The sequence below is a fragment of the Taudactylus pleione genome, unplaced genomic scaffold (genome assembly GCF_031769625.1).
Source record: "Taudactylus pleione unplaced genomic scaffold, aTauple2 ptg001080l, whole genome shotgun sequence".
Lineage (NCBI taxonomy): Eukaryota > Metazoa > Chordata > Amphibia > Anura > Myobatrachidae > Taudactylus > Taudactylus pleione.
In genome coordinates, this window is record NW_028285481.1 from 379,485 (window position 1) to 403,847 (window position 24,363).

At 46.1% G+C, this 24,363-nt stretch overlaps 1 pseudogene; it reads right to left on the reverse strand.

Annotated features, from left to right (window-relative positions):
- LOC148453844 (IgGFc-binding protein-like) overlaps window positions 1–24,363 on the reverse strand; it is a 270,224-nt pseudogene that overhangs the window by 160,472 nt on the left and 85,389 nt on the right.

Below are 24,363 nucleotides of genomic sequence, written 5' to 3' on the forward strand. Positions count from 1 at the left end.
GGAATTGGCGTGGATAAACAGTCTTTGAGAGCCGATGGTGCAGCAAGTGTGCAGATGTTGCAACAATGGTTCCGTAGGATGAACGTTGGAAGCATGAGAGCTGCTGGATATGGCTAGGAAGCAGTTTGGAGATTGGTGGTAGCATGGAAGCTGCTTGGAGCAGCCTGGAAGCTGTATGGTGAACAATGGCAGCACGGGAGCTGCTGGATACCGCTAGGAAGCTGTTTGGAGATTGGTGGTATCACGGAAGCTACTTGGAGCAGCTAAGAAGCCGTATGGTGAATGATGGCAGCACGGGGGCTGCTGGATGTGGCCAGGAAGCCGTTTGGAGATTGGTGGTAGCACAGAAGCTACTTGGAGCAGCCTGGAAGCCATATGGTGAACGATGGCAGCACGGGAGCTGCTGGATATGGCTAGGAAGCAGTTTGGAGATTGGTGGTAGCACTGAAGCTACTTGGAGCAGCTAAGAAGCTGTATGGTGAACGATGGCAGCATGGGGGCTGCTGGATGCGGCCAGGAAGCCGTTTGGAGATAGGTGGTAGCACAGAATCTACTTGGAGCGGTTAGGAAGCCGTGTGGGAGTTCAGTGAACCGGAGAACAGGAACAACCTGACTCTGCGGCCAGGTTGAGGGAACTCACAGACACTCTATAGTCAGCACAGGTGCAATAGATCAGAGAGTATAAATAGGCTGAAGTCCCAATCAGGTTTGCACTTGTGGAAAACATATCACTTCCTGAGGCGTGCCGATCTCCTAGCAACAGGAAGAACTGGAGTAACCCAGTCCTGTCTGGGCATACTGTCAGAAAGTGTCAAGTCGTGACCGTACTTGTAACAGTTCCCCCCCTTGATGCAGGGTTGAAGAACCCCCAGAACCTGGTTTGTCTGGAAACTCCTGAAAGAAGCATCTTCTCAACCTGGGAGCATGTAATGCAGTATCAGGAACCCAGGAATGTTCCTCCAGACCATAGCCCTTCCAGTGGACTAAAAATTGTAGATGACTCCTGGAAATTCTAGAGTCCAAGATCTTCTCCACTATGAACTCGTGTTGACCATGGATCATCACCGAAACAGGCCTGAAAGAGGACCCGAGTTTGAATTTGGCTGAAGAGAAGACCGGTTTGAGCAAGGAACAATGAAAAGGTTTATTAATACGTAGAGAGTTGGGCAATTGAAGTTTGCAGGCTACTGGGTTCACCTGTGAAATAATTTGGAATGGACCAATAAATCTGGGACCCAACTTCTGTGTAGGCTGACGGAGCTTGATGTTTTTGGTGGAAAGCCAAACCAAATCAGCTTTCTTAAAGCAACTTGACCTCTGATGCTTGTCAACAGATTCTTTGGAGCGGAGATATACCTTCCGAAGGCTTTGATGAACCTTGCTCCAAATATGTTGGAGCCAAGAGACAGAAGAAGAAGCTGGTGATCCGGAGTCGAAGGCATTTGACCTTGAATGTTGTCCTGTAACACAAAAGAATGGGGATACAGAAAATGCAGAATGGCATGAATTATTAAAAGCAAACTCAGCAAGCGGTAGATGAGATACCCAGTCATTATGACACTTGGAAACATAGCAGTGTAGATTTTGTTCCAAACACTGATTAATGCGCTCAGTCTGTCCATTCGACTGAGTATGGTAACCTGAAGAAAGACTAAGCTCAATGCCCAGAGAGGAACAGAACACTCTCCAGAACTGTGCCACAAATTGTGATCCTTGATCTGACACGATATCCATTGGTAAGCCATGTACCCGAAAAATGTGTTGAAGAAACAGGCCGGAGAGTTCCTTAGCGGAAGGAAGTTTTTGCAATGGTATGAAGTGTGCCATTTTGCTAAACTGGTCCACCACCTTTCAGATAATGGAACATTGAGCAGATAGTGGGAGCTAAACGATGATATCCATGGCAATGTGAGTCCAGGGTCTCCACGGTATGGAAAGTGGAAGTAACAGACCAGAAGGAGCCGTCCGAGCTGTTTTATTACGGGCACATACCTCACATGCCAAGACAAATTCATGCACATCTTTGTTCAAAGACTGCCACCAGAGCGGGAGAGTAACTCTAAGTCTTACTGATGCCAGGATGACCAGCAACTCGAGAGGCATGAAAATCCATAAGAACTGCTCTTCTAAACCTCTCTGGGACAAACAATCAACCAGAAGGCTTCTCCGGTGGTGCTTCCAATTGACATGCCCGAATGAGAGCTGACAGATTTTGGGTGAGCGCACAGTGGATGAAAGAGACAGGACCTGGATATCTGTTGACTAGGTCCAAAACTTATGGAAAGGGCATAAGCCTTGATATTCTTGGAACCAGGATGGAAGGAGATGAGGAAATTGAACCGTGTAAAAATTAAAGCCCAGCGCGCTTGCCGAGAATTCAACCTTTTAGCAGACTGAATGTAGGACAGGTTCTTTTGGTCAGTAAGAACCAAAATTTGGTGTTTGGCCCCCTCCAGACAGTGTCTCCAGTCCTCAAAAGCCCATTTAATAGCTAGTAATTTCCGATTTCCTATATCATAATTGCAATCGGCAGAGGAAAATTTGCAAGAAAAGAATGCACATGGGTGCAACTTATTATCTGCAGGGTCTTTCTGAGACTAAACGGCTCCAGCTCCTACTTCAGAGACATCTACCTCTAAGATAAAAGGAAGGTCAGGTTCAGGATGTCGAAGAACAGGAGCCTGAGTGAAAGCAACATTGAGAGTTTTGAAAGACTGGATCACCTCAATTGGCCAGTTTAAAGTATCTGCTCCTTTTTGAGTCAGATTAACAATGGGTGCCACAATGCTGGAAAAGGATTTAATAAATTGGCAGTTATAGTTAGAAAAGCCAAGGAACCGCTGGATGGCCTTAAGGGAAGTTGGTTGGTCCCACTTAAGTATGGTCTTGACCTTTCCATGATCCATTGAAAATCCCTGGGACGAGATTGTATACCCCAGAAAAGAAACCTGAGCGATTTCAAATTCACATTTCTCCAACTTGGCATACAGATGGTTCTCCCGCAATTTTTGGAGAACCTGTCGCACGTGGTGATGACGTTGATCCAGTGAATGGGGAAAAATTAGGATGTTGTGCAGATATACGACCATGAACACCCCCAAAAACTCCAGAAGAATGTCATTGATCAGGTCCTAAAACACAGCTGGGGCATTGGATAAGCCAAATGGCATGACTAGATACTCGTAGTGTCCAGAATGAGTACTGAAGGCCGTTTTCCACTCGTCTCCACTCTTGATTCGAATCAGGTTGTATGCCCCTTGGAGGTCAATCTTGGAGAAGATATTAGCCTGACACAGTTGATCAAACAGTACCGGAATGAGAGGCAACGGATATGAATTTTTTACCATAATGTTGTTGAGTCCTCTGTAGTCATTAGAGGGACGAAGAGATACATCCTTCTTACCCACGAAGAAAAAATCAGCTCCCAATGGTGATTTTGAGGGACGGATGAATCCTTTAGCCAAAGCATCCTCAATGTACTCTCTCATAGCTTTGTCCTCCGGTATAGAAAGGGAATACAACCGGCCTTTGGGTAACTTGGCATCTGGAATCAGGTTGATGGCACAATCATAAGACCTATGTGGAGGAAGAACATCCGCAAGTTTTTTGGAGAAAACGTCAACGTAATCCCGGTACTGAAGCGGAATCAGCAATGGTAGCAAGTACGGGCGGAATAGGCATGGTCAAACAACAATTCTGACAAATCTGACTCCGTCTGATTATCTCACCGGATTGCCAATCAATCACGGGATTATGGGCCTGATTCAGACCCGCTCGCGAGCGCTGAGCGCTTGCAAGCGGGTCGATGTTGGCCCAGTGTGCATGCGCACGATGTAGGCGGCTCTGTCATGCGCATGCTTGAGACCCGGATAGCGACGGGCAAGCCTTTGCCTCAGGTCTCGCTACAAAGGGGGCATGCTGTCGATGGTGAGTGACAGCACGCCTCCTTTGGTGGGTGTGCCAGGGGCGTGGCTGCCCAGATGGAGGCGTCCCCATGGGAATGCCTACCATCTGGGGCCGGCCCCACTTACATCACAAGGGATGTCAGTGGGAGTGCTCTCGGCTCTGATGGAGCCGAAAGCACTCCAGGGCTTGCGGCAATGAGACCCTACCATAAGGTCTTGACCATCGTGATCATCTTCCTGGCCACTCGCTATAGCTGTGGGTGGTCACCCACAGCTATACTAGCGGCCAGGAGGCCGCTCTAAAATTAAGGACGGCCTTGATTCAGAGCGAGCGCTTTGTCAGAGAGTCTGGCTCTGAATCAGGGCCTATGTTCCTTTAGCCATGGAAAACCAAGAATGACTGGAGCCAAGGGACAACGGAGGAGATAAAAAGACAAAGCCTCTGAGTATAAGGAACCCACCGATAAACAGAGATGAGGTGTCTTAAACTACACATGACCTGATGAAATCAAACCTCTGTCTAGACCACAGATAGGAATTTCTTGTTTCAAAGGGACAGCTGGTACTCCCAGAGTGCGAAAGAAAAGAAAATCCATAAAATTGCCTGCTGCCCCGCTATCCAGGAAGGCAGAAATAGACAAAGTGGAATTGGCGAGCTGGATGACTGCTGGGATTAAAATGGAATTTTTGGAGGAAATGGATGACAGGCCTAAGTGCAAATCCTCCCGAACACTTAGGCCTTGTCTTTTACTGGTCTGAGTGGACAGTTATTCACCATGTGCGGTACATACAGATGCCAAGAGACCGTCTTTCTGCATCTCTCTACTGATGATACGTGAAAGGCGCCAATCTGCATAGGTTCCTCTGTGACTGAGGATGGAACCCAAGCGGGAGAATGAGGCGATCTGACGGGAAGATCTTGTTCACATTTGCGTTCCAGTATCCACCGGTCAATCCTTATGGCTTGGTGCCTGAGGTCATCCAAGGATTCAGAGGGTGAATGTTGCAAAAGGAAGTCTTTGATGGCCTCAGAAAGACTAACACAATATTGGCTACATAAAGCCGGGTCGTTTGAACTGGACTCAGTAGCCCATCTGCAGAACTCTGATGAGTAATCCTCTGCTGCCTTCTGGCCCTGTTTGAGAGCACGCAACTTGGACTCAGCCAAAGCAGCACAGTCCGGGTCGTCATACAATAGGCCCAAGGCTGTAAAGAAAGCCTCCACTGACTGTAATGCCATATGAGTAGAAGGCAGTCCAAAGGCCCATGGGTCCCCCTGAAGGAGAGAGATTACCATTCCAATTTGTTGCAACGGTGTCCCTGAAGAGGCCAGACGAAGTCGGAAATAGAGCTTGCAACTTTCACGAAAGTTTAGAAACTGTCGGCGATCCCAAGAAAACAGATTTGGCAAATTCATTTTAGGTTCTAGATGAGGAGCTGCATGCACAGGAGAACGGTTCTCTTCAACTCGTATAGTGAGTTCCTGGACTTTCTGGGTAAGAGTTTGGATCTGAGCTGCAAGCATCTGAGCAAGACTCTGTCCCTGTTTCATGACAGCAGAAGTTATAAGTCCGACAACACTTTCTGTAACTATATCCTAGTGTATCAACTATTATTTTTTGGGCCGACTATAATGTTACGGATCCCACTGCCTGCTCCATGTGAGGCCCCCAGAACCCGGCAGGTGAGATCTTCTACCAATAACAACCGCCCGTTGTTCCCTTAAAACTGGAATACGTTCACCGGTACTTAGGCGGCCGCCTGAACTTATGCTCGAGGTAGTAGCGGCTCACATGGAGATACAGGGGAATTCAATAGGTAAAGAATGTACAGTTAGGACTGACACAGTTGATGATTATAAGGATATCGATGGTACAGATGTTGTGAGAGTGCAGTTTGGTTTTTTGGGCAATAGCTTGGGAGTCGATTGTGTGGCAGCTGTGCCGATGGTGCAGCAATGGTGCTGATGGTGCGGCAGTGATGCTGATGGTGTGGCAATTATGCCGATGGTGCGGCAATAGCCATAAACAGTCCAGGGTGAGAAAATGGCTCTGAGAGCTGATGGTGTGGCAACTGTGCTGATTTTGCAGCGATGGTGCTGATGTTGGGAAAGTTGCCGTGGATAAACAGTATATGGTTTGATGACTGCTTTGAGAGCCGATGGTTCAGCAAGTGTGTGGATGTTGCAGCGATGGTGCCAATGTAGGGGCAATTGCCATGGATAAACAGTCTATGGTTTGATGATGACTTTGAGAGCTGATGCTGCGGCAAGTGTGCCGATGTTGCAGCGATGGTACCATAGGATTAACAACCGCAGCACGGCAGCTGCTGGATACGTCTAGGAAGCCGTTTGGAGATTGGTGGTAGCACAGTAGCTACTTGGAGTGGCCTGGAAGCCGTATGGTGAATGATGGCAGCATGGGAGCTGCTGGATACGACTAGGAAGCCATTTGGAGATTGGTGGTAGCACGGAAGCTACTTGGAGCGGCCTGGAAGCCGTATGGTGAACGACGGCAGCACGGGAGCAGCTGGATATGACTAGGAAGCCGTTTGGAGATTGGTGGTAGCACGGAAGATACTTGGAGCAGTTAGGAAGCCATGTGGGAGATCAGTGATCCGAAGAACAGGAACAACCTGACTGAGGGAACTCACAGACAATCTATAGTCGGCACAGGTGCAATAGATCAGTGATCACTGATACCAGCATTAGCATATAGTCACAGACACACAGCTGTACACCAGGGGAAGGGCTGATACCAGCATTAGTATATAGTCACAGACACACAGCTGTACACCAGGGGAAGGGCTGCTACTAGCATTAGTATATAGTCACAGACACACGGCTGTACACCAGGGGAAGGGCTGATACCAGCATTAGCATATAGTCACAGACACACGGCTGTACACCAGGGGAAGGGCTGCTTCTAGCATTAGCATATAGTCACAGACACACAGCTGTACACCAGGGGAAGGGCTGCTACTAGCATTAGCATATAGTCACATACACAGCTGTACACCAGGGGAAGGGCTGATACCAGCATTAGCATATAGTCACAGACACACAGCTGTACACCAGGGGAAGGGCTGATACCAGCATTAGCATATAGGGCTGTATTCAGAGGCGGCCGTACGGTCTACGACCGCACAGCCACCTCAATGTTTGTCTAGTGTGCATGCGCACGAGGGAGCCGGCTCCTTCGTGCGCATGCGTGAGACCCGCTACGACCAACAGCGCTGGTCGTAGCGGGTTTCTTTCCAAAGGGGGCGAGCTGTCGATGTTGATTGACAGCTCGCCCAGTTTGGAAGGCGGGCTTGGGGGGGGTGGCAGGCCAAACGGAGGTGTTCCCATGGGAACGCCTACCATTTGGGGGAGGCCCCACTGACATCACTAGTGATGTCAGTGGAGAGCTTCCGGCTCTGACAGAGCCAGAAGCTCTCCGGGGCTTACGACAAGTGAGACCCTACCCTAGGGTCTCGTCGTAAGCCCCGATGGTCGCGATGGTCAATGACCATCGCGACCATCACCCTAGCGGTCGTCAGACCTGTGGGTGTTAACCCACAGCCTAACGACCGCAACAGAGGCGGGCGGTCAGGATGCAAGCGGCCGCCCAGTTTCTGAGCGACCTCTTGCATCCGCCGTCCGCATCTGAATGAGGCCCATAGTCACAGACACATGGCTGTAAACCAGGGGAAGGGCTGATATCAGCATTAGCATATAGTCACAGACACACGGCTGTACACCAGGGGAAGGGCTGCTACCAACATTAGTATATAGTCACAGACACACAGCTGAACACCAGGGGAAGGGCTGATACCAGCATTAGCATATAGGCCCTCATTCAGAGCCACTTGTTAACAGCAGTACGCTCGTTGCGTTCTGATGTTGAATAACCGCGCATGCGTCGGAGTAAGACTGCGCATGTGCGTACTGCAGATTGCGAGTTTTTTGGGACTCGTTCCTAAAATAGCGTACAGGAAGTGACATGTCAAATGTGATTGACAGAACAGGGTTGTTTTAGGGTGTTGACGAGGGTGGAGATGGAAAAACGCAGGCATGGCGAGGCGTTTTTGGGGCGTACATACATTAGCAGATGCGAGCGTAAAATGTGTACGGACCGACTCCTACGTCACTGGATGATCCTCTTTCCCTTCCAAATGCTCGCACAGCTTAGGGTCTGGATTACTCGACCACATTGGCGATGGCCTTCTCCTCCGTCCCTGGACTCCACGATGTTGTTGCGATTAACCGCTGGCGGGCAGAAAAGCAATTAGTGTTGGATTGAGAACCGGCTTGGTATGTGTTTTGCAATCAGTTTTTTGGGATAGCACAAAACGTACGCAGGTGGAACTCAGAGCTGCTAATGTCAGGATGACACAGTCAATTTGCGTACATTTGGGGGGGTTTATTTGGGCTGCAATTTGGTGGTTAGGGCCTATTGTAACAATAATTTCATCATGTTTTCAGTTTCGCACCATTTTATTTGTACCTCTTGAATTTGCCGAATTATATGAATTTTTAAATGTTCCTTAAAGAGCCCTTTTTTTTTTTTGGGCCGAGTTTTTGCCTTTTGACCTAGGATTAAATGTAACCCATTTGTACAATAATTTCACAATCCAATGTCATTGTTTAATTTCCAATTTATTGCTCAAACAAAAAAACTTATTTTAAAAATTTTGGGGACATCTTTTTTGCCCAAAGATATGTTCCCAAATCAAACAAATTGGCCCAACATAACTGTTGACATAAACATACATCAAAAAAATAAAAACATTTCACAAGAAAGGAGAGGGAAGTTTTGACCCGAAAGGAATATGAGCCAAGCACAGAAGGATTGTGGGAAAAGTCACCATTGCTGTCACCGTTTTTTCACCCGTTTGGATGGGGGAGGGAGGGCGCCAGACCGGGTCCGGGATGTCATCGGGCTGGCCTGTCCAGAGGCAGATGTTGTGGCCTCTGGACTAGGCACAGGGCTAGGCACATTTGGAGGATTGGCTGATGTTGTGCCAGAGGTGGAGGATCCTGATGTTCCGGCAGGAAGGGAGGTCGGCTCCACCATGTGCTGGCGAACGAGCTGCTCCAGGGCATTGGCGATGCGGATGTTGGCCCTGGTATTTTCCGCCAGGGCCTGACCAATGGTCTCGTTGGCCGCAGCATTTTGCTCCAGGGCCTCAGCCACCCGTAGCAGACTGGCGTCCATCCTCTGCAGAATCTCCGTATGGGAATCCGATTTGAAATTGAGTTCTGTGAGGAGGGCCATTGCCTGCGAGGGGGATTGTCCTGGACTGGCTTCTGCAGGGTCCTCAGCCGATGTACTGGTTCCTCCCCTGCAGAGCCAGCAGAAATTCGGCGGCCAAGGCTCCCCACTGAAGCAGACTCATCCGCCTGTGTCTCTGTTAGGAAAAAAGAGAAAAGCCTCACATTACAATCTACATATTGGCACAATAACATTTCAGAGTTGATGACATCCAAAGATTTACCTGGGACAACATGAGGAGCCGCAAAGTCTGGCATGTCCGTATCCATGTTGGACACGCCAAACACCTCCACAGGCTGCACACACCCCTGTGCCAGCTCTTCTAAATCGGTCAACTCCAATGACACAGGGGTGGGACCCCCACCTGTCCCCCTTGCATGCCTAGCCCTGTCCGCGAGTTTTTGTTTTAAGCGATATTTGAAGTCGCCCCATCTGTGGGAAAAAATGGAAGCCATTATCCTTTGGTTTAAAATGGGGTTTGTTTTTAGGGGGGGCAAGGGTTTACTTACCGCCGTTTGACATCCCGGGCTAGACGGACATAATCACCCACCCTATTGACAGCAACGGCTACCTCTTCCCACATTCTCCACTTCTGGCTTACACTCATATTCCTATCTGCCTGTGGCAGGATGTCCACACACTTCTGGATCAAAACCTCCATCTCCTTTCTTGTGAAATGTGGCTGCCTTTTTTTTTTGGCCGCTTTGGCCGGAATACTGGGCCCAGCAGCCTCTTCCATGTCATCCTCCTCACCTATTTGTGTAAATTTACAGAATTCACAAAATCACAACTTGCCTAATCTTATGTTTCAAATTAATCGTTGATAGAAAATGCATGAAAGACTTACCGCCTGACTCTTGGGCATTTTTTCCCTGGTCTGTCGCCATGTCTGAGGTCCAAACAAGAAATACAACAGAATTTGAATGTGTTTTCGTGACGTATTTATACATGCGTCCTTATTTTGCGGCCGCATCATTGATTGTGCGGCCCTATGATCCCTCCTTAATTTGTGCGGGAAACAAAACACTATTTATGGCTTGGTGTGTCTCAAGTCGAGGTGGTTTTCAGTTTCGCACCATTTTATTTGTACCTCTTGAATTTGCCGAATTATATGAATTTTTAAACGTTCCTTAAAGAGCCCTTTTTTTTTTTTTGGCCGAGTTTTTGCCTTTTGACCTAGGATTAAATGTAACCCATTTGTACAATAATTTCACAATCCAATGTCATTGTTTAATTTCCAATTTATTGCTCAAACAAAAAAACTTATTTTAAAAATTTTGGGGACATCTTTTTTGCCCAAAGATATGTTCCCAAATCAAACAAATTGGCCCAACATAACTGTTGACATAAACATACATCAAAAAAATAAAAACATTTCACAAGAAAGGAGAGGGAAGTTTTGACCCGAAAGGAATATGAGCCAAGCACAGAAGGATTGTGGGAAAAGTCACCATCCACACACTTCTGGATCAAAACCTCCATCTCCTTTCTTGTGAAATGTGGCTGCCTTTTTTTTTTGGCCGCTTTGGCCGGAATACTGGGCCCAGCAGCCTCTTCCATGTCATCCTCCTCACCTATTTGCGTAAATTTACAGAATTCACAAAATCACAACTTGCCTAATCTTATGTTTCAAATTAATCGTTGATAGAAAATGCATGAAAGACTTACCGCCTGACTCTTGGGCATTTTTTCCCTGGTCTGTCGCCATGTCTGAGGTCCAAACAAGAAATACAACAGAATTTGAATGTGTTTTCGTGACGTATTTATACATGCGTCCTTATTTTGCGGCCGCATCATTGATTGTGCGGCCCTATGATCCCTCCTTAATTTGTGCGGGAAACAAAACACTATTTATGGCTTGGTGTGTCTCAAGTCGAGGTGGCGTTTTTGGATTGTTGGAGGTTATCTTGGCTGGAGTTTATTGATTGCGTAGAAAGGAGTTGGCGGTTGTAGATTCGTTTGTTGGTTTGATTTGCGTTTTTTTTTTCCGTTATCTTTGTTGGTTTATATTTTTGGGACCTCGTTTCTTGATTTGGTAAGTTTTGTGAAGTCTAACTTTTGTTCAATTGTTGTTTCATTGTGTTTCTTATTTTTTTTAAATTTTGGATCCATAATTTCTACTATTTTAGATTTTGTTTATTTTCGACCCAAAAGACCTTTTGTTTTTGACTCTTATATATTTGCTCTTGGTAAGTCCATTTTTTATCTTGTATTTGCGAACTAATTAGCGCATTTTTAGTAGTTACTCTTGTGACTTGTATTAGCGAACTAATTAGCGCATTTTTAGTAGTTACTCTTGTGACTTGTATTAGCGAACTAATTAGCGCATTTTTAGTAGTTACTCTTGTGACTTGTATTAGCAAACTAATTAGCGCATTTTTAACAGCTTAATAATAATTCTAACTTTTTGGTGGTTTCTCTTTCGCTTTTTGTGCCAACATTTCGACCCATTTTGATGTACTGTGTTAAATGTCACTTTGCTGTTTTGCTAAATGGGTGTTTGGCATATTTTAACTTTGGTCTAGCACAAAATTTGTAAACAAAAATGCACAGAGTGAAATGTGTCAAGTAATTTTGGTGTTTATTTTCAGTTTGGACGTATCATGACAATACCCCGGCATGTAAGCAGCAATGGATGGTATCTTCAAGCTAAGTTGTTTTAATATAGTTTTGGGGTGGGTCAAAAGCCTTACTTTAAAATCTTTGAATTTCAGGTTGATCTGGGGCGATTGTTCTGGCCATGCTCCCGGAAGCCGACCAACCTCAATCTCGTCCCAGGCGTAGGTATCGTAGGCATGCAAGGCCCCAGATATTTCGAACACGTGTCACCCTTTTTGGAATGCCCGATGATGAGGTTTTAAGACGCTACCGTCTACCTCCCAAAATCATCATAGACACTCTCTCATTAATAGAAAGTGATCTTGAGTGGCAAATTGACAGTCCAACAGCAATACCACCACTTACGCAATTTATGGCGGTGTTACATTTCTGTGCCTCAGGATCGTTTCAAACAACGGTGGGAATAGTGGCGGGCATCTCCCAATCCTCCTTTTCCTGGATCCTGAGGGCAGTGATGGAGGCACTTTTCAAGCACCTCCATCATTTTATTCAAATGCCTTTGGATATGGGTGCCCTTAGTGTGGCCAAGGCCAATTTTTACCAAATAGCTGCCTTCCCACACATCATAGGGGTTGTGGATGGTACTCACATACCACTTCAGCCTCCAGCCCGACTGGAGGCCATATTTAGAAACAGGAAACACTATCACTCCCTGAATGTAATGGTGGTATGTGATGCCTCCCTCCAGATCCTGTCCCTGAATGCTAAATTACCCGGAAGTGCACATGACTCCTTCGTCATCCGGCAATCAGGGATATGGCACAAATTAACCAACCTACAAGCTGGTGATGCGTGGCTTCTGGGTAAGAGGAGACCTTTAGTACATAACAATGTTAAGCTTGATACACAGTGTTCCTGATGTTGTCAATTCTTTTCCATAGGAGACAGTGGATATCCTTGCATGTCCTGGCTGCTCACTCCTTATTTGGCTCCCACACCAGGGCCACAAAGTGAGTATAATTCCGCACTTACAGCCACCAGGCAAGTGGTGGAGCGCTGTATCGGCCTTTTAAAAGGCCGATTCAGATGCCTCCACCGCTCTGGTGGCGAGCTCATGTATTTGCCGGATATGGTGTCGAAAATTGTGGTCCTGTGTGGGATATTTCACAACATCGCCATAAGGAGTGGTGTCCCAATGCAGCCAGAGGATGCCTTACCTGAGGATGGCCCCCCCGAGGTTGGTCGGAGGTCAGTATGTGGGGGGGCCATACGCGATGATGTGGTGGCCAGATTTTTTAGGTAAGTTTGAACAAAACAGTGTTTTAACCTAATGTGTTTGTGTTTGTTTGCGAACATCTAATTTTGTTTTCTTTTTTTCAACATCTTCGGTTTGTTCACATAATCTTTGGCCCTACAATGCTCACTACTTCATGCTACCCTTACCAAACCTGGATCTGCTCATTTTGGGAATATATTCTGGAACCCATATCGCAACGCCATGTTTGTGGAATCATTTTGGCATGGTCCTTCCTCAACCAGTTCTTGATTTTTTTTTTAGGTTTTTTTTTTATTGGGTATGTGTTGTATTTGAGATTCTCACTGTGTGTTTTTTTTGTGAGTGACCACTTTGATTTCTCAGTTATGTTGTGAATAAATGTTTGGAGAGTTAAATGTTCTTTCTTTTTTTGGACGTTACCAGCAAGTTTAACCAGGTTAACACACCTTACATTTGACTAAGGGGTAATCCAGTACTGACGCCAGTTGAGCAAAAATGAAATATGTTTTCAGGTTCCCAACCCACACCAAAAGGAAGCCTGTCCAATCATTTGGCTTTGTAAGATTCGCCTAAGCAGCTTGCCCACCAACTAGGAACCTGTAAAATGTAGAAATATCTAATTGCCACTACACACAAAAAGGGAAATGACATTGTTACTGTTATGTGTTTCTTGAGGGTGTTTTACATACAAATACAAAACCCACTCTAATTTTTAAAAAATGCAAAACCTTGCAGGAACAGTCTACTTATGTCAGGGTTAACTATCTTTGGTTTTGAAAAAACGAATGAGGCAGAACGTATATTAGAAATAAACAATTTATTTTGAAAAATATAAAAACAAAAAAAAACTACTGGCGAAGGATGCCAGACAGCCGGTCAAGGGCCACAAGCACCCCAATTACATTTTGGCGCATGTGTGCCACACAATGTTCGACCTCTTGCCGACGCCTCTGTTCCTCTGTGGGTGAGAAAAGTGTGTGGATTAATCAAACAATAGGGAATCCACATTAAAAAAACAAACGAAACGAAATCACTCCAAAACCAAAATTTAAAAAAAAAGGGGTGCTGCAAAAATTACAAGGCCTATGTAGAAATACCCACAGGTGTGATATGTGTATGTTGAAATCAGCAGGAAGAGGTAAAGGCAAACTGCTAAATCACCAAAAAAGAACCCAAAAATCACGAATAAAGGAACGACACATGATTACATACAAACAGTTTGTGGTTAAAAAATACGCAAAATAAAAACATACCGGTAGCCAAAACGGCAGATCCCGAAGTCCCTCCATCTTCATCCTCGGAGAAGCCTTCATTCCCCAAAGAACGGGGCGGGGTTATCACGGACTCCGGGGAGGGGGTAATTGGAAGAGGGGTGGTTGGAGGAGAGGGGGAAGGGGGACGGAGGGGAAGGAGGCCCGACAGTTCCGGGAGAGGCTCTTGGAAGGCTTGGGAGGAGGGGGGAATAGGGGAATTATTTGGGGTGGAGTGTTGGCTGGGGGTGGGTGAGAGTGGGCGGGACCGCCGTCTGGCCGGACGGTGACGGCGTAGTCTTGCCTGTCCCCCTAAAAGATGTCAAACAAATTGTGGTTAGTTTCTGGCCAAATCCTGCCCAAATAACATTTTAAAATCACCCACCACCAACAAAAAACATGCAAATATGAGTAGAATGAATATATCAGAAATAGAGGGAAAACATGGTCATGCAGATATGAGGAGAATGAATAAATAGGACAGACATAAAAACATGCACACGCAGATATGATGAGAATGAAAAAATAGGACAGACATGAAAACATGCACACGCAGTTTGCCCCACAAAGACAAACATGAAAACCACAATACATAACACTTACTTTCCAATATCTGCATGCGAAAGCATGCCAGCAAGCGGGGCGTTCGCCGTTGCAGATCAGACCACCTGCGCTCCAGCTGGCCGATGTTGCGGCGTGAGCCGAAGGAGCGCAGGCGGGCCCGTGCCTCCGCATACGCGGAACGCTTCTGCCGGTTGGTGATGGGTTGAGGCTGGCTGGTGATACGCCGATCCAGCACCTCCGTTAGCACCAGCAGCTCGCGCCTGGTGAATGCGGAGGCTCTCATGATGGCAATGGTGTTTTTCTTAAAATTCATTTTTGATAAAGTGTGGCAAAAATTTCTGATTGGCTAATGTAGCTTGGAAATTAACAGGAGCAATTTGATTGGTTAGTGTATGAGTCATGTCTTCGACAGGGCCAGAAATCTCTGGAGAGTTATGATAGGCTTGATGCAGTGACATGCGTAAGCAAATTTAAATAAAGAAATGAACCCCGGAAAATATGCGGGGATCCACAGCAATAGAACAATTGTCTCATTGTGGCTAACATGTTTTTTGAGCAAAAAAAGCGAATGTTTAAGCCGTACGTATTCTGCCGGTAAACACAAACACGGACAAGAGTAAAGTTTCTTGCATTGTGTTGAAAAAAAAAAAACATTAAGCTAATTGATACATTGATTGGCATGATACGATTGATGGAGGTAGGCAGAATAAAGGAGCAGGTAATCGACATCTGACATGGCCTCTTCCGGTTTATACTTGTGCGTGCGTTCCCTTCAAGCCATTTCGGGGATGTACGCTCGCTATTTCGCACGCTCGTTAGTTAGAGGAGGGGTCGTCTGAGTTTGGGGAGGATTTTTAGATGCGATCGAAAATACGAGCGAGCCCTTGAATTTAAATATTTTTGTACGTACGCCTAACGTACGTGCGCCCGCTTGCGAGTGGCTCTGAATGAGGGCCATAGTCACAGACACACGGCTGTTCAGCTGGGATAGGGCTGATACCAGCATTAGCATATAGTCACAGACACACAGCTGAACACCAGGGGAAGGGCTGATACCAGCATTAGCATATAGTCACATACACACTGCTGTACACCAGGGGAAGGGCTGATACCAGCATTAGCATATAGTCACAGACACACAGCTGAACACCAGGGGAAGGGCTGATACCAGCATTAGTATATAGTCACAGACACACGGCGGTACACCAGGGGAAGGGCTGATACCAGCATTAGTATATAGTCACAGACACACCGCTGTACACCAGGGGAAGGGCTGACACCAGCATTAGTATATAGTCACAGACACACAGCTGTACACCAGGGGAAGGGCTGATACCAGCATTAGCATATAGTCACATACACACAGCTGTACACCAGGGGAAGGGCTGATACCAGCATTAGTATATAGTCACAGACACAATGCTGTACATCGGGGGAAGGGATGATACCAGCATTAGTATATAGTCACAGACACACGGCGGTACACCAGGGGAAGGGCTGATACCAGCATTAGTATATAGTCACAGACACACAGCTGTACACCAGGGGAAGGGCTGACACCAGCATTAGTATATAGTCACAGACACACAGCTGTACAGCAGGGGAAGGGCTGATACCAGCATAATCATATAGTCACAGACACACGGCTGTAGACCAGGTGAAGGGCTGATACCAGCATTAGCATATAGTCACATACACACGGCTGTACACCAGGGGAAGGGCTGATACCAGCATAATCATATAGTCACAGACACACGGCTGTACACCAGGGGGAAGGGCTGATACCAGCATTAGCATATAGTCACAGACACACGGCTGTACACCAGGGGAAGGGCTGATACCAGCATTAGTATATAGTCACAGACACACGGCTGTACACCAGGGGAAGGGCTGATACCAGCATTAGTATATAGTCACAGACACAATGCTGTACATCGGGGGAAGGGCTGATACCAGCATTAGCATATAGTCACAGACACACGGCTGTACACCAGGGGAAGGGCTGATACCAGCATTAGCATATAGTCACAGACACACAGCTGTACACCAGGGGAAGGACTGATACCGGCATTAGCATATAGTCACAGACACATGGCTGTACACCAGGGGAAGGGCTGATACCAGCATTAGTATATAGTCACATACACACATGGCTGTACACCAGGGGAAGGGCCGGTACCAGCATTAGTATATAGTCACAGACACACAGCTGTACACCAGGGGAAGGGCTGATACCAGCATTAGTATATAGTCACAGACACACATCTGTACACCAGGGGAAGGGCTGATACCAGCATTAGCATATAGTCACATACACACGGCTGTACACCGGGGGAAGGGCTGATACCAGCATTAGCATATAGTCACAGACACACGGCTGTACACCGGGGGAAGGGCTGATACTAGCATTAGCATATAGTTGCAAACAAGACTAAGGCAAACACTTCAGCAGTGAGCATCTCAGAATCAGGCCTTGTATGTCTTGTAGCCAAAGAATAATGATATGGTGTGTTAGTGTAATTGTTAGGCTCTGCGGTTAGCAAATTATCTTGGTGGCAGTTTCCAGTCATAGTTACTACTGGGACATTGCATCATGTACTGTCCTTGTTCCGGCTGTTACAGGCAGCTGGAAATCCTGTCTTGTCTGTGTACAGGTCATAGCCTATCATTCCTGCTGATCTATGTGCAGTTCTTAGGTGCACACTAGTTAATCATCTGTCAATGTGCACAATCAGCTTCACACTAGTTAATTGTCATGTCTGTGTGCACAGGCCAGATGCACACTAGTCTGTTATTAGGGAGGCTTGCAGGGCTTTGCTCTGATTGGACCCTGCCACTGTTAAGTTACAGTCAGCCCTTCACTCCATACCGGTTATACTGCCTGACTTTCAGAGTATGTGGTGGTGTTCTCAGTAACCTGAGTTTTAGCTGGTTTACTTAGTTCTGCTTTTCCAGTTCCCAGTGCCTGTTTGTCTGATTTGGAAGTGCCTGTGTGTCGTCCAGCCTGTATTTTTGCCATATCTGAGTGCACCTGTCTGCCATCTGGTTCCTGCATCTCAGCCTCCTAGGCCGCATCGCAGCCTGCATATCCTTTGGACTATCAAGCCATGTCTGTTGTATCCACCAGAATCAAGTTTGCAGTTCCAGTCACTGTTTCTGCTGCGTCTAAAGTTCATCTGTTTACTGTCCTGTCTCATTGGCATCATCTAGTTCCAGTCATATTACAGCCCTCAAGGCCACTTTATCCTGTCTTTGTCTCTGCATCTAGTTCCAGTCATCGCGGCCATTCCATCCTGTTTCAAATTGCACATCGGCACTCAAGGCCACATCACTAAGTTCCAGTCATCATGGCCCTCAAGGCCGCTCCAACCTGTTTCACGCTGCACATTGGCCCCCAAGGCCCCTCAAGTCCAGTCTCAAGTTGCACTTCAGCCCTCAAGGCTGCATCATCTAGTTCTTGTCTCACCACGGTCCTGCCGAGTGTTCTGTCTTGTCTCAAGTCGCACCCCAACCCTCTAGTCCTGTTTTGTCCATGTCAGTCCAGTCATGCCTGTTTTGTCCTTATCTGTCTAGTCTTGCCTGTCTTGTCATACCAGTCCAGTCTTGTCTGAAATCCTGCATATCATAGTCCTGGTCGCTCCTGTCTTGCAGTTCATACTCTGTGTCTAGTCAGTCCCTGTCTAGCATCCTAGCTGCATTATAGTCCCTAGATATTTCTCATACCATAGTGAACTGCCGCTGCTTGTGTTGTGTCATCTTTCTGCAGCCTCACTCCAACTAGCTCCAGTTGTGGAAGGACTTCCACACCTTTACCCAGTCTTGTCCGTTGTCAGCAGTCCTGCGATCTCATCATCGAGTGAAAAAGTAATAGTAATATGTCAAATTAAGTTTTAATAATATGTGGAAATCATCCCAAAAGTATGAATGGCATTTTGTTACATGTAGTTCTGCTACCATTTGAGAGTAACTGACTACCTACTATATATATTTCAGTGGAAACAGCTAATATTTCCTTATTAGATATGTGTCATACAGTATGTTTCACATATTTATATACATTCTCATTTATGAAACAAATGTATAATACTCATTGTAGATTGTTGCGTATCGTAGGTTGTATTCATAAAGATAAGAAGCCAAGAAGACTTACGGCAGAATGCGCTAGTTCTCCATGGCTGTATGGTGACTCCGGCTGCTTGGCATGCAGTAACGTAGCTGTGAATGCTTTTGCAGAGGATACTTCCATCCCCAGCACATAGGTCATAGACACAGCTGTTGAAGTAAGTATCAGGGTTAATTGTGGCATAGCAAGCACTCAGGGGGCCTCCAGCCTTCTTTAGGAATCCACAGTAGATCTCAGTCTTAAAGAGTTCTAGTTTTCGGACGTCACATGGTGGACAGGCATTACCACTGCCACCACACCCATCATCACATGTTACACCAGGGATGGAAACCTTCCAGGAGGCTCCAAATGTGGTAGCATCTGTAGTCAGCTTCTTGTCAGGGAGCTGGAAGTCATCATTTCTGTTGGCATTGTAATTGCCACACAGGCCACCCAACTGTTCCTTGTAGTTTCCTGGAACGGTCACTATCACATGGTAGAATAGGTCATAATTAACCTGAACACCAAAGTCGGTGTCAATAATGACCCTGATGCCATGCTGGTAAGCTCGGATCTTGCCATCTTCCAAGATAACTGGGAGATTACTGTACACTCCATTAATCTGTGTAAGAAACATCGTAAATAGATATTTTACCATACAATGTATTAATTTGACGGTTTTCAAAATGTATCTGTGTATTTTCAATATTGCTTTCTAAACCAAGGTAACATTGTTATTAGTGGTTTTAAATTAAAGCATTCTATCAACATCCTGCTGTATATCTTTTAGCACCAACCAGATTGGTAGCAGAGTAGAAATTGTAAGAATAAAGAAATTTGACCCAAGGGACCATCCAGCAACCTCTACTAAAATTGCATTATTATTTTAAAGTCTTATTCCTCTTTGTAACTTTAAAATCAAGCAAGAGGCCTTAACTAAAGACAATTCTCACCAGGCTTTAGCACTGCAGGTGTGAAAGTAAATGAGTATTTCATGAAATCTGTCAAATTTGGTGAATGCGAACCCAGGACTATTTAGTTGCTCTACATAACTGCTCTACAGACATTCCATGCCTTGCAAAACCACAAAGTCCCTACTGAGTAAGTGAAGTTCGCAGAGACCTTAGCTGGAATAGGTCATTAAGCTTCCATATATGTCTGCTTTATTGTGGCCCTTATTCAATTTGCTAGTGTCTATTTGGATGCTGACCAATCACTTTTTTTAGGGTTGCAAAGTGCTCTATGGAATGTCTTACCACTCAAAATAAGACTTACGTCTAGTCTCCAATCCTTCAAGCATTCCCTGAAAACTCAGATCTTCAGGAAGGCTTACCAGATTCCAAAACCGCCCTCATAACCTTCATAGTTTCCATGTCTAATTACATCCCCTCTCACACTCCACATATAACCTCACACATTGTCTTTCTTTCACATCCTCCTGACATTTGGCCAACATTCCAATGTGATGGGATCATGCAGACCACCAAGAAACAAAGTATTCTGGTTGGACCAAATTGCAATATATAGCACCTATCCTTGTGTATCAATGCCAATTTCCCTATAGATTGTAAGCTTGTGAGCAGGGCCTTCCTACCTATATATATGTCTGTTATTACCCAGTTTTGTTCTATAAATGTTCCAAATGTAAAGTGCAATGGAATATCCTGCGCTATATAAGAAACTGTTAATAAAATAAAATAAATAAATAAGTGAACTATTAATTTTTCGTACACTGGTTTTCTTTCCAGATAATTTGACTAAAGTCAGTTTTACAATTTTTTGATTAAGATGACATGATGAAACCACTTTAGGTTGAAAAGAAGGTGGTGTACGTAAAACATTGCCCTACTGTATCTTCATGAATCACTAAAAACCGAGGTCTACAAAATACTGCTCCAGATTCAGAAACTCTTCTAGCAGATATAGCTAAAATAAACATAACTTTCAAGTGACCACTTCAAGTACACCTCCTGTAAAGGTTCAGAGGGAGGTTACTGTAGCACTAACATCACCAGATTAAGATCCAAAGGCTTAATGGGGTGACTGTATGGTGACTGGAAATGTATCACACCCTGCAAGATGGTCTTCACTTCTGAGATCAGAGGCCTTTTTAGAAAATAAATTGACAAAGCTGATAAATGTACTTTAAGGGAACCTAAATGAAGAACCAACTCAAGGCCTGTCTGAAGAGAAAGAATCCTCATCAAGGGAAAAATAGAAATAAGAAACTTTATTACTATGTGTTATATTTCTTCTAAACCATTATGGTTTGAAGTTACTTTATTTCTTGCTTTAATCATAGTGTAAACTACTGAATCTGTAAAACCCTCTAATTCTTGGATTCAAGAGCCAAGTCATTAAATTTAACTGACAGATATTCTGCCACAATAAGACTTTAAAACGGGATGTAGTGAAGTGACCGGCAGCCTTACGGCTAGGTATTTATGACAGACGTCAACATACTGACGCCAGAATCCAGGACGATGTGGGACTGAACAAGGTAAGTCCATGCACCCATCCTCTTAGCTGCGGGGGGGGGGGTGGTGGTTAGGCTAGAGGGCTCCCGGGGAGATGTGATTAGGCACCCCTGGGGAAGGGAGGGTTATTGTTGGGCACCCCCAGGGGGAGGTAAGGTTTAGGGAGTGGGGAGGGGGTTTAGGTTTAGGCACCCCTTGGGGCAGGTTAGGTCAGGCACTAGCAAGGGAGGTTAGGATTAGGCACCCCTGAAGGAGGGTTAGGGTTGGGGGAGGGGTAGCGTTTGTGAGGTTTTGGTTTTGTTGTGGGCCAGGGGTGGTAAAAGGAGCAGACACTGTAGTGATGCAATGGGACAAAGTCCAGGTAGTGATAACAGAAAGTAGTCCAGTAATCCAGGATTTGTGAGGCAGAAATGATTTGCAGGCTGAAGTGAATTTGCAGGGAAAAGGCAAGTGGAAGCAGGGTGCAGGGTAACAGCTGACACAGGTACTCAGGCAAGGGAGAGGCAATGGAGGAGGCAGGAGAATCCAGCGGGGCTTTAACAGGCAGGGTGAAGCAGGCTAGGCGATGATCCCAACAGACAGGTGGAAGCACAGGAACTCTCTTAATCAGCTCTCGCTGAGAAACACGTTGCACTGGCAATGAAAGGAAGCTCTGCACTCCCTTAAATACCTAGCGCCAGACTGTGACTGGCCAGAGAGACATGTGACACACCAGGATAGGGCGACTAGGTCACATGACCGGAGGTAAGATGGCGGCGCCGATGCCAAAGTGGAACAGAAGCACCACCAGGCCTAACCAGACCAGAGTGACAGTATGCCCACACAGGACTACGCGCAGCCAATGCACCCCGCCAGATACGAGCACCACCACCAGACACCCCTTGCCGTAGCGTCCTCCCAGGTAATACCTGCCGGCCGGCATGCAGAGAACTTCTGGTCGTGACAGTGCCCCCCCTTATGGGAGATCTCAGGACTCTCACCAGGCTTCTCAGGATGTGCAGAATGGAATTTCCTGATGAGTGCGGGAGCACTAATGTCCCGGGCATCGGTCCAGCAGCGTTCTTCCGGGTCATAACCCTTCCAATCTAGAAGGTACTGCAAATGGCCTCTGAGGACACGAGAATCCAGGACCTGAGAGACCTCAAACTCCACTCCTCTCTCAGTCTGGATATGAGGTGAAACAGGGAGAACCTTGAGAAATTTGTTCAGAATCAGAGGCTTGAAAAGGGAGACATGAATAGAGTTTGGAACTCTTAAGTAAGAGGCGAGTTGAAGGTGATAAGCCACAGGACTGATAACTGCTGTGATGGAGAAGGGTCCGATGTAATGTGAGGCAAACTTCATGGATGAGACTCTGAGGCATAGGTTTTGGGTGGACAACCAAACCTGGTCTCCAACTTTCATGCAGGGTACCTTCCTGCTCCTCCAGTCTGCTTGTAGTTTGTAGTGACAGGAGGTCTTCTCCAAATTAGTGCGCACTTGAGCCCAAATGGATGCAAATCTCTGCACTGTATCCTCCACGGCTGGTACATCAAAAGCTGGTAGACTCCGGATTTCTGGAATTTGAGGGTGAAACCCGTAGACCACCTGGAACAGAGTTTGATTTGTAGAGGAATGATACGAGGCATTGTGCACGAATTCCGCCCAGGACAGTAACTCGGACCAATTCTCTTGGGACGAAGACATGAATATTCTTAGAAAAGTCTCAAGGTCCTGGTTGACTCTTTCTGTGGATCCATTATCCTGTGGGTGGTAGGCTGTGGAAAAATTTAGTTTTATTTGCAGAATGGAGCATAAGGCTCTCCAAAACTTTGCCACAAATTGAGCACCACGGTCCGAGACTATTTCTGCAGGAAGTCCATTCAGGCAGAATATATGCTGGACAAACAGATGGGCTAAATCAGAAGCTGTGGGTAATTTCTTTAGAGGAACGTTTTGGACTATCTTTGAAAATTGATCCACCATAACCCAGATGGTGGTGTAGCCCCCAGAAATTGGCAGGTCTGTTACAAAGTCCATGGAGAGGTGCATCCATGGACGTGATGGAATAGGTTGGGGTGACAATTCACCGGCGGGGGCTTGATGTGAGGATTTGTGTTGGGCACATGGGATACATGAATAGATAAACTCCAATACATCAGTCTTCATCGAGGGCCACCAATAGGACCTTTTCAAAAGTTCCAGGGTCTTCCATGTACCAGAATGACCTGCAAAGCATGAGGAGAGAGCCCACATGAGCAGCTGCTTCCTTAACTCCGGGGCCACAATGGTTTTTCCAGTAGGAGGCTGTAACTGTATGGTGGCAAACACCCTGGATTCCAACACAGGGGTACTGTGAGAACTTCAGTATTGTCACAGGAAAATGATCTAGACAGAGCATCTGCTTTCTGATTGAGAGCTCCGGAGTGAAAAGTCAGAGTAAAATGGAATCGGGCGAAGAATATTGCCCACTGGGCCAGACGCGGACTTATGCACTGAATATTTTTGAGGAAGAGGCGGTTTCTATGGTCGGTGAAGACTCTTTTAAGTGCCAGCTTAACTGCCAAAAGTTCTTGTTCTCTAATAGCATAGTTCCTTTCAGCAGGAGAATTTTTTTTGGAGAAGAAGCCACAAGGGTGAACTCGGTTATCCTCATACCGTTGAGATAGAACTGCTCCCACTGCCTCCGATGATGCATCTACCTCCAACAGAAAAGGTCTATCCATGTCTGGTTGTCATAACACTGGAGCAGTGATAAAGGCTTGTTTCAAGAGCTGGAAGGCTGTCTCAGCCTCAGGAGTCCATAGTGTAGTGCCTTTACGAGTCAATGCTGTGATAGTAATTAGCGAATCCAAGCAGTCTTTGGATGGCTTTCAAAGTCTGGGGTTGGGACCAATCTAGAATCGCCTGAACCTTTTTGGGGTCCATTTCCAGACTGGTGCCAGAGATGACATATCCAAAGAATGGCACACTGGGTACACTGAAGACACATTTTT